This window comes from Musa acuminata, chromosome BXJ3-5 (genome assembly GCF_036884655.1).
Source record: "Musa acuminata AAA Group cultivar baxijiao chromosome BXJ3-5, Cavendish_Baxijiao_AAA, whole genome shotgun sequence".
NCBI classification, from domain to species: Eukaryota; Viridiplantae; Streptophyta; class Magnoliopsida; order Zingiberales; family Musaceae; genus Musa; species Musa acuminata.
The window spans coordinates 26,452,501-26,468,470 of NC_088353.1; positions in this window are offsets into that span (position 1 = coordinate 26,452,501).

The window sequence follows — 15,970 nt, forward strand, 5'->3', positions numbered from 1 at the left end:
AGGAAATATTTGGTTTTTTGTTATTCCATAATTCATAGGGAGTTTTTGATAAGGATGGTCTTATTAGGACTCTATCCATGATGTAGCAAGCCGTATTTACGGCTTCGGCCCAAAAATACTTAGGTAAACTATGTTCATTTAACATAGTTCTTGCCATTTCTTGTACGTTTCTATTTTTTCTTTCAACTACTCTATTTTGTTGGGGATTCCTCGGAGTGGAGAAGTTGTGATTGTATCTATTAACTTCACAAAAATTTTGAAAGTCACGGTTTTGAAATTCGCCACCGTGATCAGTCTGAATTGATGAAATCATGAAACCTTTTTCGTTTTGAGTAAGTTTACAAAATTTAGAGAAACATTTAAAGTAATCACTTTTGTGAGCTAAGAAATAGGTCCAAGTGTATCTAGTATAGTCATCCACAATTACAAATGCATATTTGCTTCCCCCTAGACTTGTCGTGTCAATTGATCCAAATAAGTCCAAATGAATCAATTGTAATGGTCTAGTGGTACTAATTTGAGTTTTTGGTTTGAAACTAGTTTTTATTTGTTTACCTAGTTGACATGCATCACATACTTTGTCCTTAATAAACTTTATGTTTGGAATTCCTCGCACTAATTCTCTAGATGAGATCTTAGATATTAGTTTCATGCTTGCATGGCTTAGTCTCCTATGCCAAAGCCAAGCATCATCATTTAAAGCGGAGAAGCACATTTCATTACTTAGTTCATCAAGGTTGATGGTGTAGACATTATTTTGTTTTAATGCAATCATAGTTATGTTATAGTTTGGTTTTTCAATAATACACACATTTGATTCAAATCTAACGATATAACCTTTATCGCATAATTGACTAACACTCAAGAGATTATGTTTCAATCCATCAACTAGTAAGACATCATCAATAGAAAATTTTAATTTGTTACCTATGGTTCCCTTGCCAATGATTTTGCCTTGGTTGTTGTCTCCGAAGGTGACGTACCCTTCTTCTTTGCTAGTGAGCATAGAGAAATGAGATGGATCTCCAATCATATGTCTTGAGCATCCACTATCTAGATACCATCTCTTGCTCCTAGCTTGTGATGGTGTATGTTTCTACAAGAAGGGATTATTTTTAGGTACCCATTTTCTTTTGGGTGCCTTAAAAACTTGTTTATCATATTGCATAGAATTGATCATGGTTCCTTTAGGAACCCAAATTAGTTTGTTCAGACTAATTTTCTTGAATGAACATTTATAAGTTTTATGTCCATATTTGCAACAAAAGTTGTAATTGCTTTGGTGCCAAACATGTAAGATGGGGCCTTTAATGAAGGTGGTTGGATTTTGGTGAGGACTTCTCACAAATCTGATTCCAATTCTTTTAGGAACGTGACCCTTATTTGTAAGGATCATATTCAAATATTTGCTACCAACCTTGAATTTCTTCGAGGTGTCCTTAAGTAGCAAGGTCTCCTTTTGGAGAGATTCTAGATCATGACATTTTATACATGGAGCTAAACTATCATGATATTCAGTTTTTAATTTATCGATATCACAAGTGAGACTATCATGCTCCTTTTTTAGCAATTTATATTTTCTACTAATTGTCTTACATTCATCAAATAACTCATGGAAAGCATTTAACAATTCATGATAAGGTAAATCTGCATCAATTAAATCCGTTACCTCTTCTCCGATAGCCATTAGGGCGTAATGAGCAACTTGCTCGGTGTTGGACTCCTCTTCTTCGGACGCGCTTGAATCATCCCATGTTGCCTTGAGCGTCTTCTTCTTTGATGTTCTCTTTTTGGCTTGAGGACAATCGTTCTTGTAGTGTCCCGGTTTTTGCATTCATAGCAAATCACTTGGTCCTTCTTTTGTTCGAATTTATTTTTTGTATTATTTTTAAATTTGTTTTTTCTTAAATATTTTTTAAATTTTTGAGTCAAAAGTGCAATGTCGTTGTCACTGTCCTCATCACTTGATGTTCCTTTCAAGTGGTTTTCTTGTGATTTGAGTGTCATATCCTTCCTGTTCTTTGGAAGGGGGTTCTCGAGCTCGTCATGAGCTTGACATGTCATTTCGTAGGTCATTAGAGACCCAATGAGTTCTTCAAGAGGGATTGTTTTAAGGTCTTTGGCCTCTTGAATGGCCGTAACTTTTGGATCCCAACTTTTAGGGAGGGATCTTAAGATTTTAGTTACTAGTTCAAAGTTAGTAAAATCATTACCAAGAGCTTTGAGTCCATTGTTGACATCCGTAAACCGGGTGTACATATCTCCGATGGACTCACTTGGTTTCATTCGGAAAAGTTCGTAAGAGTGCACAAGGATGTTGATTTTGGAATCTTTCACTCGGCTAGTGCCTTCATGAGTGACCTCAAGAGTTCTCTAAATATCAAAAGTCGAATCACAAATTGAAACACAATTAAATTTATTTTTGTCTAGTGCACAAAACAAGACATTCATAGCCTTTGCATTTAAAGCAAAAACCTTCTTCTCCGATTCATTCCATTCGCTCATCGGAAGAGAAGATTTTTGAAATCCGTTTTCAACAATAGTCTAAAGCTCGAAATCCATAGAAATGAGGAAGATCCTCATCCGAGTCTTCCAATAAGTATAATCCGACCCATTAAACATGGGTGGATGTGTGATAGAATGACCCTCATGCATGCCGGAGTAAGCCATCTCTCTTAGGTATTAAACCAAATATGAGAGTGAGCCTAACTCTGATACCAATTGTTAGGATCGGAGCGACACTAAGAGGGGGGGGGGGGTGAATTAGTGCAGCGGATTAAAACGTTGGTTTCGACAAATCTTTCGTACGATAAAAATCGGAATCGAAAGTGCTTAACTTGAAAGCGTATTCGCAAAGTTGTGTAGCAAATGTAATGAGGAAATAAAGCAAGTAAGAAGGTGATAAGACCCTAAAGTCTTATCATCGAAGAAAGGGGAGAAATGGGGATGATAATGATCACTTCGAGGGGATTGGCCTCCTTGATCGCTTCGAGGGGATCGACCCTCCTTGATCGCTTTGAGGGGATCGGCCTCCTAGGGTTTGTCAAAAGACAGAGTAGTATTTTTCATAGATTACCACCGAAAAGAAGCAGTTACATCTCTATTTATAGAGTTCCACCCAGAGTCCATCAGGACTTGAACTCTAATAATAAATAAATATTAAATAAACCTCTACTTGACTCTAACTAAACCAAACCGACTCAATAAACAATTGGACTAAATAGACCCAATAAACATTATTCAAAAGTTCAAAAAAAGGGTCCTAATAGTTCCTCCCTCTTCAAATCAGCATTGTCTTCAAGGTTGAGCAGCATCAATCTCGGGGAGTTTCTCTTTCAGCACTAGCCATAGACTATCTGTAACGCATCACAACCCGTTGATCAAGTATGGTCTCAACTTTTTGATAGTGTAAGCAACGGGTCGGTCTTTCAGTGTAGTAATCATTGCATTAAACTTCTGGCCTTGTATAATCAATTTTATCTTTGAACCTTTGCTATCACAAGTGAAAATACGTCCATCAACGATTTTTACTTCAAATCTATCATAGTCTTCAATGTGGTGGGCCAATCGGTCAACAGTCTCATTATCCATAAAATTGTTAGTGCTACCAATCTCAATCAAAACTATAATAGGCTGATGCTCTAGAGTTCCGACAACTTCCATAGTTTGCGGGTTAGAGTAGTCGGCTAATGTATGCATTGTATGTATGGTAGGTTCAACGTCTTCATTAGAATTTATACCTTCATGATCGGAGTCCAACTCTTCTGCTTTCGGTTCCTCTCCAATTGGCTCAATCATCATATGTTGCCCTTGTTTACATTGGTGCTCCATACTCTACTTTTCATCATAGTACAAACCCTTTACTGATCTTTCCTTAAGTTCTTCTAGGTTAGTCTTCGGGTGTCAAGGCTTTGGTTGAGAATAGATAGGGCTGGTGGCTTACTGATCATCTGGTTATTGTCACTTCTATTTCCATGATTTTCCTTGTTGATTTTTTTCTCATGTAGATGTGCGAATGAGATCGTAGCTATCTTAATGCGAGGTTGACGAGCCTTAACTTCACACCGGATCTCTGGAATAAGACCTTCAATAAATGTATCCAGAAGTTATCGTTCTGACCAATCTCTAGCTTGATTTTATAATTTTTCAAACCTACTATGATATTCCAACACTGTAAAAGTCTAACAAATTTTTGAGAACTGTCCATCCACCTTCATGTATGAGTAGATTGTGTCATAATCTTGGGGCCCTTTTCTAGTATTTCCAGATATGTGCAATATCGAACTTGAGCTCACATCTTATTGAAATTTACTAAGGATCCCCAGTAAGTCCTTTTTGAAATCATTAAGTACTTCTTGTAACCGGTTCTCAATTCTAATTTCCAATGCCATTTGTGCTTTCACTGAGTTATCGGTGGCCATTTCGTAAGACTGCAAATCTATAATCTCAACTCCTATTTTTGGTGTTGGTCAAGGGCATCAATCACTGCCCTATTCGGTGTTGCTGTTGTGATGCAGTCGGTGGCAACACTATGTAAATGAAGGGTTGCTGCGAGGATGCAGGGACGTAGCTGCGGTCGCCGCGTGGGAAGCAACGATTCTTGTTGTGGTCGCTGCGTAGAGGGATCGCTGTTGCTGATGGCTTGGAGGCAACGATGGAGGTGCGGCTAGGGCAGCACCGCTATGGGCTCACCACTGCGATGGCTCCGACGGCGCGAATGGAAGGTAGCGTTGCTCTGTTTCTGTCACACTGCGGAAGGAGGCGTTGGTGAGAGGCAACGATGCTTATTGCAGTCGCTGCGTGGAGGGATCGCGGCTGCTGAGGGCTGGGAGGCAGCGATGGTGATGTGGTTGGGGGCAACGCCGGCAAGGACTCGCCGCTACGGTGGCTGCGATGGAGGAAGAGTTGCTGCCCTGTGTTTTTGTCACTGTGTGAGATGAGAGCGTCGAGGCTGAAAGGCGACGGTTGTGACTACTGTGACCCAAGGAAGCAATCCTCGAGCAGCCGGGTTGACACTGCGGTGATGCCAACCAACAACTGCAGTAGCGGAGGCAAAGAGGGAGGTGGCGTTGAAGCGGCCGGGGTTGAGGCTGTAGTGGTGGCAACCGGCGGCTGCGGCAAAGATGCAGAGCAAGGGGGCTGCAGCAACGGTGCAGATCGAGGGGGTTGAGGTGAAGGCTGCGGTGACTGGCAGTAGTAGTCGTGGTAGGTTGGGCGGCGAGCGGCGTCGTCGCTGGCTGGGCAGCAGTGGCGACGGTGTTGGCAACCAGCATTCGCAGCAGCAAGAGGATTGCCCTGTTTCTCGGTCACAAGGCGGCAGAGTAAGGGGGAGTGGCGGCGGTCGTTCTCGCCCGAGCCAGGGGGAGCGGCGGCTGGGAGGCAAGAAGCGGTCGCTGCACGGTGGCTGGCAGTGGTGGTGGGTCGGCTGGAAGGCGACGGCGCTCGAGGCGTGGCTGCGATCGACGAGGGGCTGCGGAAACAGAGGAAGCTCTGTTTCTGCAACCGCTGCAAGGAGGGGCTGCGGCAACCGGCGACTACGACTGCGGTGCCGAAGGTCCTTCTCGCTCGAGCGAGATGGGGACGCAAGGAGAAGAGGTCGCGGCAATGCGGCTGGGAAAAGTGGTGGTGAGGCGGCTGGGAACAAGGGCAATCCGTGAGTTGCCCTGTTTCGGTCGTCGCGAGGAGGGCGACAATCGGCGGCTGCGGCTGCGACCCAAGGGGAGGCGGGCGGCGGTGGAGAGGTAGCGGTGGTGGCGCGGCTGGGAGCAGTGTCACCAACGATCGCCGAGGAGGAGAGGTCGAGCGGCTGCACTGCGACGCAAGGGGATCGACCCTCTTAAACGCTTAGAGGGGATCGGCCCTCCTTGATCACTTCTCTATTTTTCATAGATTACCGAAAAGAAGCAGTTACATCTCTATTTATAGAGTTCCACCCAGAGTCCATCAAGACTTGAACTCTAATAATAAATAAATATTAAATAAACCTCTACTTAACTCTAACTGAACCAAACCAACTCAATAAACAATTGGACTAAACATACTCAATAAACATTATTCAAAAGCTCAGAAAAAGGGTCCTAACAGAAGGTTTGCAGTAATATAAATAGCAGTAATGAAATGCAAACCAGAGATTACGTCGTTTTTAAAGTGGTTCGGTCAAGTGACCTACATCCACTTGCGAGGCCCCTCTTCGATGAGGCTCCCACCTTCCACTAGCAAATCTCTTGAAAGGGAATGGTGAATACCTCTCTTACAACTTTTTACAAGCGGTTCACTCTCTTACAGATTTTCAGCAAGAAAAAAGGAGGTGAACACTAGCAAATTGAAAACAAGACTAGCTAAGAATTTTCTAAGGCCTTTCTCTCAAACAATTGCTGCTAAAAAAGTTGTGATCTCAGCTGAGATTTGAGGAGTATTTATAGGCCTCAAGAGGATTCAAATTTGGGCTCCAAAATTTGAATTCTCTTTGGATTCCCGATGCTGGCGGTGCCACCGCCTGTCAGTGGCGGTGCCACCGCTTGTCACTGTCAGACATTGACAGTGCTGGACGGTGCCACCGCCCATCCCAGGCGCCAGCTCTCGGGTGCTGGGTGGTACAACCGCCCAGTCTGGCGGTGCCACCGCCAGACCTTTTGGTTCACTTGTTGGGCTTCAAATTTAACCCAAACCAAGTCTAATTTTGGGCCCAGTTGGCCCCTAACCAGGATATAGGATTATCTCTTAATCCTAATCCTAATTACAAGTGAACTACATAACATAAAAACATCCTAAACAAGTTTTCAACCGTGAACGTCGAGCCTTATTCTGGCGAGCTTTCCGACGAACTTCTTCCGACGGACTCCCAGCAAGCTCCCGAACTTGTGATGACTTTAATGAGTAGCCGAGCCTTCTCGATGATCTCCGTGAACCTCCGACGATCTCTTCGGCGAACTTCCGAAAATTTCGATAGGTTCCCGATTTCTTCTCGGATGGTTCCGGTAGCATCTCCGACGATTCTTCGGACTCTTAAACGTCCATCGAACTTGACTCCGGTATACTTGCTTTGTGTTTTTTGGTTATCGTAGTTAATCCTGCACACTTAACTCAATAATATGAATTAGATCAATTAACCCATCAATTGATTTTATCATCAAAATCTGAGATTCAACACATTTTACATGTGGTAAATAAAAATTTAATTATTGTTCTTGGATATTTATTCAATTATATATATATATATTAAAATTATAAAATAATATTATATTATGGTTACAATTATCATATGAGTTTTTTTTATTCTGATTAATGTTCAATACATATTACAATTATTATTCTATTACTAAATTATCTTGAGATAAATTATATTAAAAAATTGATGAATATTATTATAACTTATATCTCTAAGTTTTATCTGATTAATAGCTACCAAAGTAGCTTAAGATAATAGGCTTATGAAATATAATTTATAATAATAAAACTTTTAGACCAATAACTTATAAAATTACATAAAAGAATTAGTTCTAAATGATATTAAGAAAAATAATATTTATACACATAATTAAAAGATTTAAATAATCTTAAAGGAAAATATACTTTGAATAATTATGTGATAGGATAGGACGATGTTGTTTTGGAATATCCATCACAAGGTAGCAATACTATTCAACGAGGATGGTATCAATTCTTTATAAATAATTTTGTGCTAATAATAGACATATCAATATTTCACCCAGAGGTGAAATAAAAATAGATATGATATCAATAGTTCAACAATAACTAATAACTCAAATCATTAATATTATATTACAATGGTACATTTTTTATTACATTCTTATATATATCTTTATATTTTTTAATTAAATTATTATAAATAGCTTGAGTATATATGTTCGACCTTGATCGAATGATGTTTAAAAGAAAAGTTAAAATTAATGAGTTAGAATGATGTTTAAGAACTTATCGAATTATCTAATAATTATAAAAGAGTCTATTAAAGAGCAATATCGAATAATATATAAATCAAACTTATGGTTAAAGGTTTTACTCATAAAGAATGTATCAACCATAATAAGATATTTTCTCTAGTTTTTTTTAATGAACCCATTAAGAATCATTATGATATTAGTGACTCATTATAATTTTGAATTATATCATAAGGATTTGAAAATAAATAGTTTCTTGGAAGCAAGTTTATTATATTAGTCTTATATATCGATAATATTCTACTTACCAACATTAATATTAGTTTATTATACTCAAGCTATTTATAATAATTTAATTAAAAAATATAAAGATATATATAAGAATGTAATGAAAAAAGTACCATTGTAATATAACATTAATGATTTGAGTTATTAGTTATTGTTGAACTATTGATATCATATCTATTTTTATTTCACCTCTAGGTGAAATATTGATATGTCTACTATTAGAAAAAAATTATTTATAAAGAATTGATACCATTCTCGTAGAATAGTATTGCTACCTTCTGACGGATAATAAGAATTCTACTTTACGATTTAAATCTATATCAATTGAAGGGATAATTTATAACAAAAAATAAAATAAAATATTATTATATTATTAACAATAGAAATTGATTTTGTGACATGTTTTGAGGCTACTAATTAAGTTTGATAACTATGAAATTTTATCTCATGATTTGGTGTGATCAGACTCAATTGTCAAATCATTGAATATACTTTATAACATATTATAATAGATTTATTATCTAAGAATGATAATTACTATTGTAGCTCTATATATTATGGTATAAAGTATTTGATGATCAGAGAAAAAGAGTTTAAAAATAATTAATGTCAATTAATAACTTGAGTTTCACTATATTAATTATTGATTCATTCACTTGGACATACAACCTAATATGTTTGAAAGAACATGTTCATTAGGTTTATAAGCAACCTATAAAATATATGATGATACATATTTGAGTAGATATTATAATTAATATTTTTGTTTACATATTTAAAGTTATTTATTTTTACTATCTTGTTCACATTTATATATATACATATTATGATTGAATATGATGATATGATTATCTTAATAAGATAAATTATAAATATCATTTTGGACGAAGGATTAACATTATTGTAGTACATAGAAGTATGACATTAATGACATACAATCGCTAGTCAGACTTAATGTTGTATTATTATATTTATTCGATTTATTAGTATTTTTTTTAAATTTATGCATATATAATTGATTTTTAAAATTCAGAATCCAATTAGATAAAATTGCTTTAAAAAAATTATTTTATTAATTTTTTTATTTTGAATCTTTTGTATCTTACTAATTAATTGGGATTAGATTATGTAGCCTTATCCAGTTAGGTAAATTATACTATGGATATGATTAGATTCTGATTATGGTTATCGATCAATAGAAAGGAAGTCCAACTATAATATGATTTCTTAAGAGATGACATTGATGAAATAGACTCTTCTAATTATTTATTTTAGACACTTTGCTCTCATCTACAAAATAGATAATAACTCCTAGGGACCATATACACAATATGGGAATGATTAAATATACGGATAAATAGATATATTATCGAGAGATTATAGATTTTCTCTCATCATTCTTTAGTTACATGTACAAATTACATAGATTCTTTCAAATATCCTTTGTCCCTATATTCATTGTTCATAGGAAAAGGAGAGAAAACAAGTTTAATTCCTTTGCACGTCACTATAACTTTTGAATGTGACAACGATGTGCTCACATATTAGATAAAAAATACGCTCATAGATTAAATAATTTTTTTTTAAATGATATCAAAGATACACATCATAAATTTAGATATATTATTATTTAATTTTAAATTTTGATATTAAAATTTTTTTATATAATAATAATATATTATAATTCTTATGCTTACAATCTCGATGGAGGCATGGAACACATTCCGAAGCCACCATCCAGCTTTCTGTTTTTTTTTTTTTTGTTCTTAATTAGAAATCCCAACAAGTACTCAAAATATGATATTCCCTTGTATTATAATCTTATCCAAATTATAAATTATTTTAATATTACTACACAATATCACTGACTTTGGATCACAATTTCGGTTTCAGGTCCTCGAACCTCACAATGGAGACATTGGAAGCTCTCAATCCCTGAATCCTACCAAATCACAACAGAAAGGGTAAAATAAACAATAACTCCATCAAACAATCACCTTGGATGATTACCATAATTTAAAAGTTCATAGTGCAGCAACATAAGAATATTTGGAGTATTTTGGTAATCTTCAAATAAAAAAAAAAGCTAAACAATCTAGAGTATTTTGGTAATCTTTAAATACCCCTTCAAATGACAAATCTAGAGTATTTTGGTAAAAATAAAAACAGGTAATTCTGGTTGGGAACCAACATGGCTTTCGATTCCAAAATTTGATAGAACTGAAACCGCCCATTTTAAAACAAGGATCCGAGCTACACATATGTGATGTTTCATCTCCTACCGCAATGCAATTTCTTCATGCATAAGTTTGATTAGTGCAGTTCCATATCACTCTTTCATTGATCCAACCTGCATGTCAGCTACAAACTCTTGGCTTCGGTTCGAAATTAGAATCTTTTGGAATCGGTTCCATTTTAATTCCAAATTGGACACAGCCGAAGCCAACGATTCCAGAAGAGGTCAGGGCTAGATATATTCGATGTTTCATCTTTATTTATTTATTTATTTATTATTATTATTATTATATGAAATGAACTCATTAAGAGACCATTTGTTCCTTTGGCAGTTATAACTAACCTTAAACTAATTGAATTGTGCAGGCAGAGATATCAAAACCAAATGGAGATATCAAAACCAAATGGACAAGTAAGTCCTTGATAGGTTAAGCTTTAATGCTTTAAGCTTAGAAGCAAGATTAGACATTTCCATAATGTATTCCTTATATTTCCTTTGCCGTTGTATCTCATGGTAAACAATCTTCGAAGTAGAGTGCTTGTTTCTGCCTTATCATTTTTAAGAAAACGCTTTTCTATTTCGGTAAGAAAATCTTTGGCCTTGGTAATCCCTTCGGACACCGCACCCCTAAAGGCTTCTGGAATGCCGTGCTTAATGATCATGAGACTCATGCGATTAGACCTGTCCCACTTCTCATATAGTCTCCTATCATCATGAGTACTATTTTATGTAAGAGAAGCAGGTTGGTCTTCTCTTAGTGCAAGGTCCAGATCCGTGCAGCCCAAAACGATTAGAATATTTTCTTTCCAATCTTTAAAGTTGGTTCCGTTTAGAATTGGTACAGAACTGAGGTTAGCAAGATACCAAGTGCAACATTAATATCTTGTCTTTGGACTTCAATATTAATTGTTAGTGGTAGTCTTGTTGTAATGATAAAATACTGATAATAAGGCATCTCAAATGAAAAACCCATCTTTGGATTGATTTATCATTTACATGTATAACTTTATAATTATCACATATTTACCATTACAGGTATGTATAAAATCCTACCGGTCATTAACCTTCCTTTGGGCCGAATAATTACCGCATGGATGTAAATACACACTACATTTAATATTTTCATGAGAAATATTATATATGAGAGGTTACTTTGGCGACTTCATATATTAAATTACTCAATCTAATATTAAATAATCACTAATTGAATTTAGACCATATTAGTCAAATTGGCTTGATCTTAATTTGTTGACTAAAATATTTAAAGCATGTAAATCATTCAATTTATGTCAACAAACAACTTTATAGAACCAATACTATGTTTAATCCAACATAATATTGCAACAATATTATTAAACCAACATAATATTGCAACAATATCTAATTAATTAAATTCATATTAATTAGATAAAATCCAAAAACAATATTATTAAACCAACATAATATTGCAACAATATCTAATTAATTAAATTCATATTAATTAGATAAAATCCAAAAACAATATTATTAAACCAACATAATATTGCAACAATATCTAATTAATTAAATTCATATTAATTAGATAAAATCCAAAAACAATATTATTAAACCAACATAATATTGCAATAATATCTAATTAATTAAATTCATATTAATTAGATAAAATCCAAAAAGAATTTGGAAAATTTATGCCTTGTAGTGTAAAAATGAATTTTTTGCATATTGATGAATAGGAAAAGACACGAAGTGGAAAAGATAATCCAAAATTAAACTGATATCATATCAGAAAAAGGCATTGAATTGAATGTGAAGCATGCTATAGCATGATTACATAAAATCATAATCTTTTCCAACGATAATAGAACCAAATCACTTCAAAATAGCATGATTACATAAAACTATCATCTTTTCCAACGATAATAGAACCAAATCACTTCAAAATATTGATGAAAACATTATTAAAATATATAAGAAAATAAGCTTAAATGTTCATCAATCATTGTAGGATGGCTCTGATACCACTTGTTGGGGTTCTTTTTAATATATCAAATATGGATCAAATAATTATTTTATAGAATCAAAACCGAATAGATCCAAAATAATGGATTAAGAATGTTTCCATAAAACTTATTTAATCCACTATAATATGCATGAAATCCTACAATAATTGATAAACATATTAACACGGAAGCGTACCTGATGAATCCATTAGAGAATTTTCTGAATTGATCGGTGATTTGGTCTTCCAATTGCAAGTATCTTTAAGAACTTTATATTTCTCCTTAACGGGTGAAGAGAAGCTTCATTTGATACTTGCAATCGGGGACCATAACCTTATTTATAGTAATAACTGATGAATCTACAATTATGATTGTATTCATAATTGATGAATCTGCAATTATGCCTCAAGAGTTTCATATTTCTAACTTATCTCATCATTAAGTTAGAATTATGACTGATGATATCTACACAATTAATTTTCATAACAATTATGTCACTTAGCCAAATAACTTTATTTTAATTGGATCACTTTAATTTTGGCTAATCAAAATAATGGCTTAACACATTTAATTATACATGTGTGACCCTTAAAATTCCAACAGTGCTAACATAGGCGATGGCGACGATCTCAGAGAGGACAGTCTCTAGCGTCAATCCCTTCGAACCCATAGCCCGTAAATAATTCAGTTGTTATTTATGAACTATTCATCGATAGTACCAATTTATTTTACTACTTTATATTGTCGATCTATTTGCAAGTGTGCTCACTCAGTTGGGGGCAATAGTTGTAGCCGCACAACGACCCGTAACAGCGATGGCCATGCATCATCGCTACATGCGTCGACTATAGTAGCACCATTGCCAGCGGCAACTATAGCAACACCGTTACGATAGCATTTGTTGGCCACAATCGTCGGCGTCAACTGAACGCTAAAGCCGCTCGTAGGTGACGGTTACACACGATAGCGACGACCACACCTCATGCAACGGCCACAAATGGTGACTACGACACCTCACATAGGTAGTAGTTGAACATGGTGACAAACGCGCCTCACATATGCAACGGCTGCACAAGGCGATAGTCACACCCCACACAGTGATCGTAGAAAGAGACAAATAGGGTTTTTACTAAAATGATAGTTTTACCCCTCATAAATAACATAATTCTTATTTGTGTCCCTAAGTTTACTTTCCAATTCTGCTTCTCAAGAAATCAAAATTTCCTCCATATATCGTAAGTTAAATTATAGTTTTACCATTCAAAAATTAATTTTTTTAATAATATCCTCAATTATAAAATTAACTAATTTGATTTATTTTAATCAAATACTTTGATCAAACTTAATCATAACTATATTTTTATTACTTGACTGTATTTATATTCGATTAATCAAGTTTTGATTGAATTTATAAAAAAAATTAATTTTTTTTATTTTAATCGATTTTATTTTATTTTTGACTTAATTGTGATGATATTTAGCCCAATTATGAGCTTACCTAATTAAATAAACTTGACTAGTATAAGGGTTAGATGTGAAATTTTAAAAAGAAACTATAAATTATGATTTTCTTAAATAATTTTCTTATATGACATATTGATAACATTTTACACATGACAAATAAAAATTCAATTATTGTTCTTAGATATTTATTCAGTTATTCATATATATATGTTTAAAATTATAAAATAATATTTAATTTTTACATAAAGGCATGATTTATGTTTCATCATGGTTACAATTATCATATGAGTTTTTTTATGCTGATTAATGTTCAATACTTATTATAGTTATTATTCTATTATTAAATTATTTTGAGATAAATTATATTAAAAAATTAATGAATATTATTATAACTTATATCTCTAAGTTTTATCTGATTAGTAGCTACCAAAGTAGCTTAGGATAATAGGCTTATGAAATATAATTTATAATGATAAAATTTCTAGACCAATAACTTATAAAATAATATTAAGGAATTAGTCCTAAATGATATTAAAAAATTAATATTTGCACACAATTAAAATATTTAGATAATCTCAAAGGAAAATTTATTTCGAATAATTATGTGGTAGGATATGATGATATTGTTTTAGAATATCCATAAGAATGTAGCAATACTATTCTACGAGGATAGTATCAATCCTCTATAAATAATTTTGTGCTAATAGTAGACATGTCAATATTTTAGCCAAAGGTGAAATAAAGATAGAGATTATATCAATGGTTCAACATTAACCAATAACTAAAATCATTAATATTATATTATAATGGTACTTCTTTCATTACATTCTTATAAACATCTTTATATTTTTTAATTAAATTATTATAAATAGCTTAAGTATATATAATTTATATTGGGTGTGTTCAACCTTGATCAAATTAGTTGAAAGGATCATATACTTAACTACTAAAAATTTTATAAAATAAATAATTGAGATAACTAACTAAGAAAAGTTTAAGGACTTAGTTTTATAATAATTGCTAATAATATTTAAACTTCATTATAATCTATAATTAGCACATTAAAATATTTTAAAGATCAATTTAAATTTGTTGATAAGTCATTGACTAACATATTAATGGAAGAATTGATTAAAATTTAGTATGATAGTATTTGAGGAATTCAAGATTATATCCTCAATATGCTTGATAAAGTTGTAAGATCAAGAAGATGAATGTAGTTGAGTTTTTTCTCCTATAATTTATTCTTAATTCTATTTCTTCTTAGTTTGACTCATTTAAAATTTACTATAATAAAATTAAGAATAAGTGAAACTTAATAAGGTGATTAGTATATGTATTTAGAAATAATTAATATTAAAGTAGGGAAGACTCATAATATTTTGTTAATAGTTAAGGAGCGGGGAACAACTCATAAAAAAATTTCATAATAAAATGCTACTTTTGTGATAAGAAATGTTATGTGAAAAAGGACTATAGAGTTTAGTTCAAAAGAAAATGTATAACTCTGACTTTTATATGTTTCAAATCAAATATTATAGAAATCCTTTTTCATTACTTAGTATGATTATGATGCTTTAATATATATTACAAATAATAGAGATTCATTTTAATTTGAAAACAAAAAAGAGATTGAAATATTCATCATTATAAGAAATCATCTTAAAGTAAAAGCGATAATAGTTAGTACTAATTGCATATGCTTGAAGACGATTCATTTTATGGATATTTAGGTTACATGCTATGTACTTCCAATTTTAGAAATTTAGATTCTATACCTAAAATTTTCAAGATATTGTTTTTCCCTTAGTAGTCTTACGACTATTGACATATTTAGGTATACATAAATAAAATCAAAAGATAATTGATAAAAAAAATCAAAATTATTAGATCTGACAAGGGTAATAAATTTTATGATATTTATAATGAACTCAATCATAATTCTTTTTTTTTTTGCTAGATTCTTGAAAAAGTATGATATTTGTTTTCGGTATGATTTATCAAATTTGTCACAACAAAATAGGATTACTAAAAGGTAAAATCATACTCTTATTAATATGATTAGGAGCATGATGAATTATTCTTTCGAATCAATACGAGGA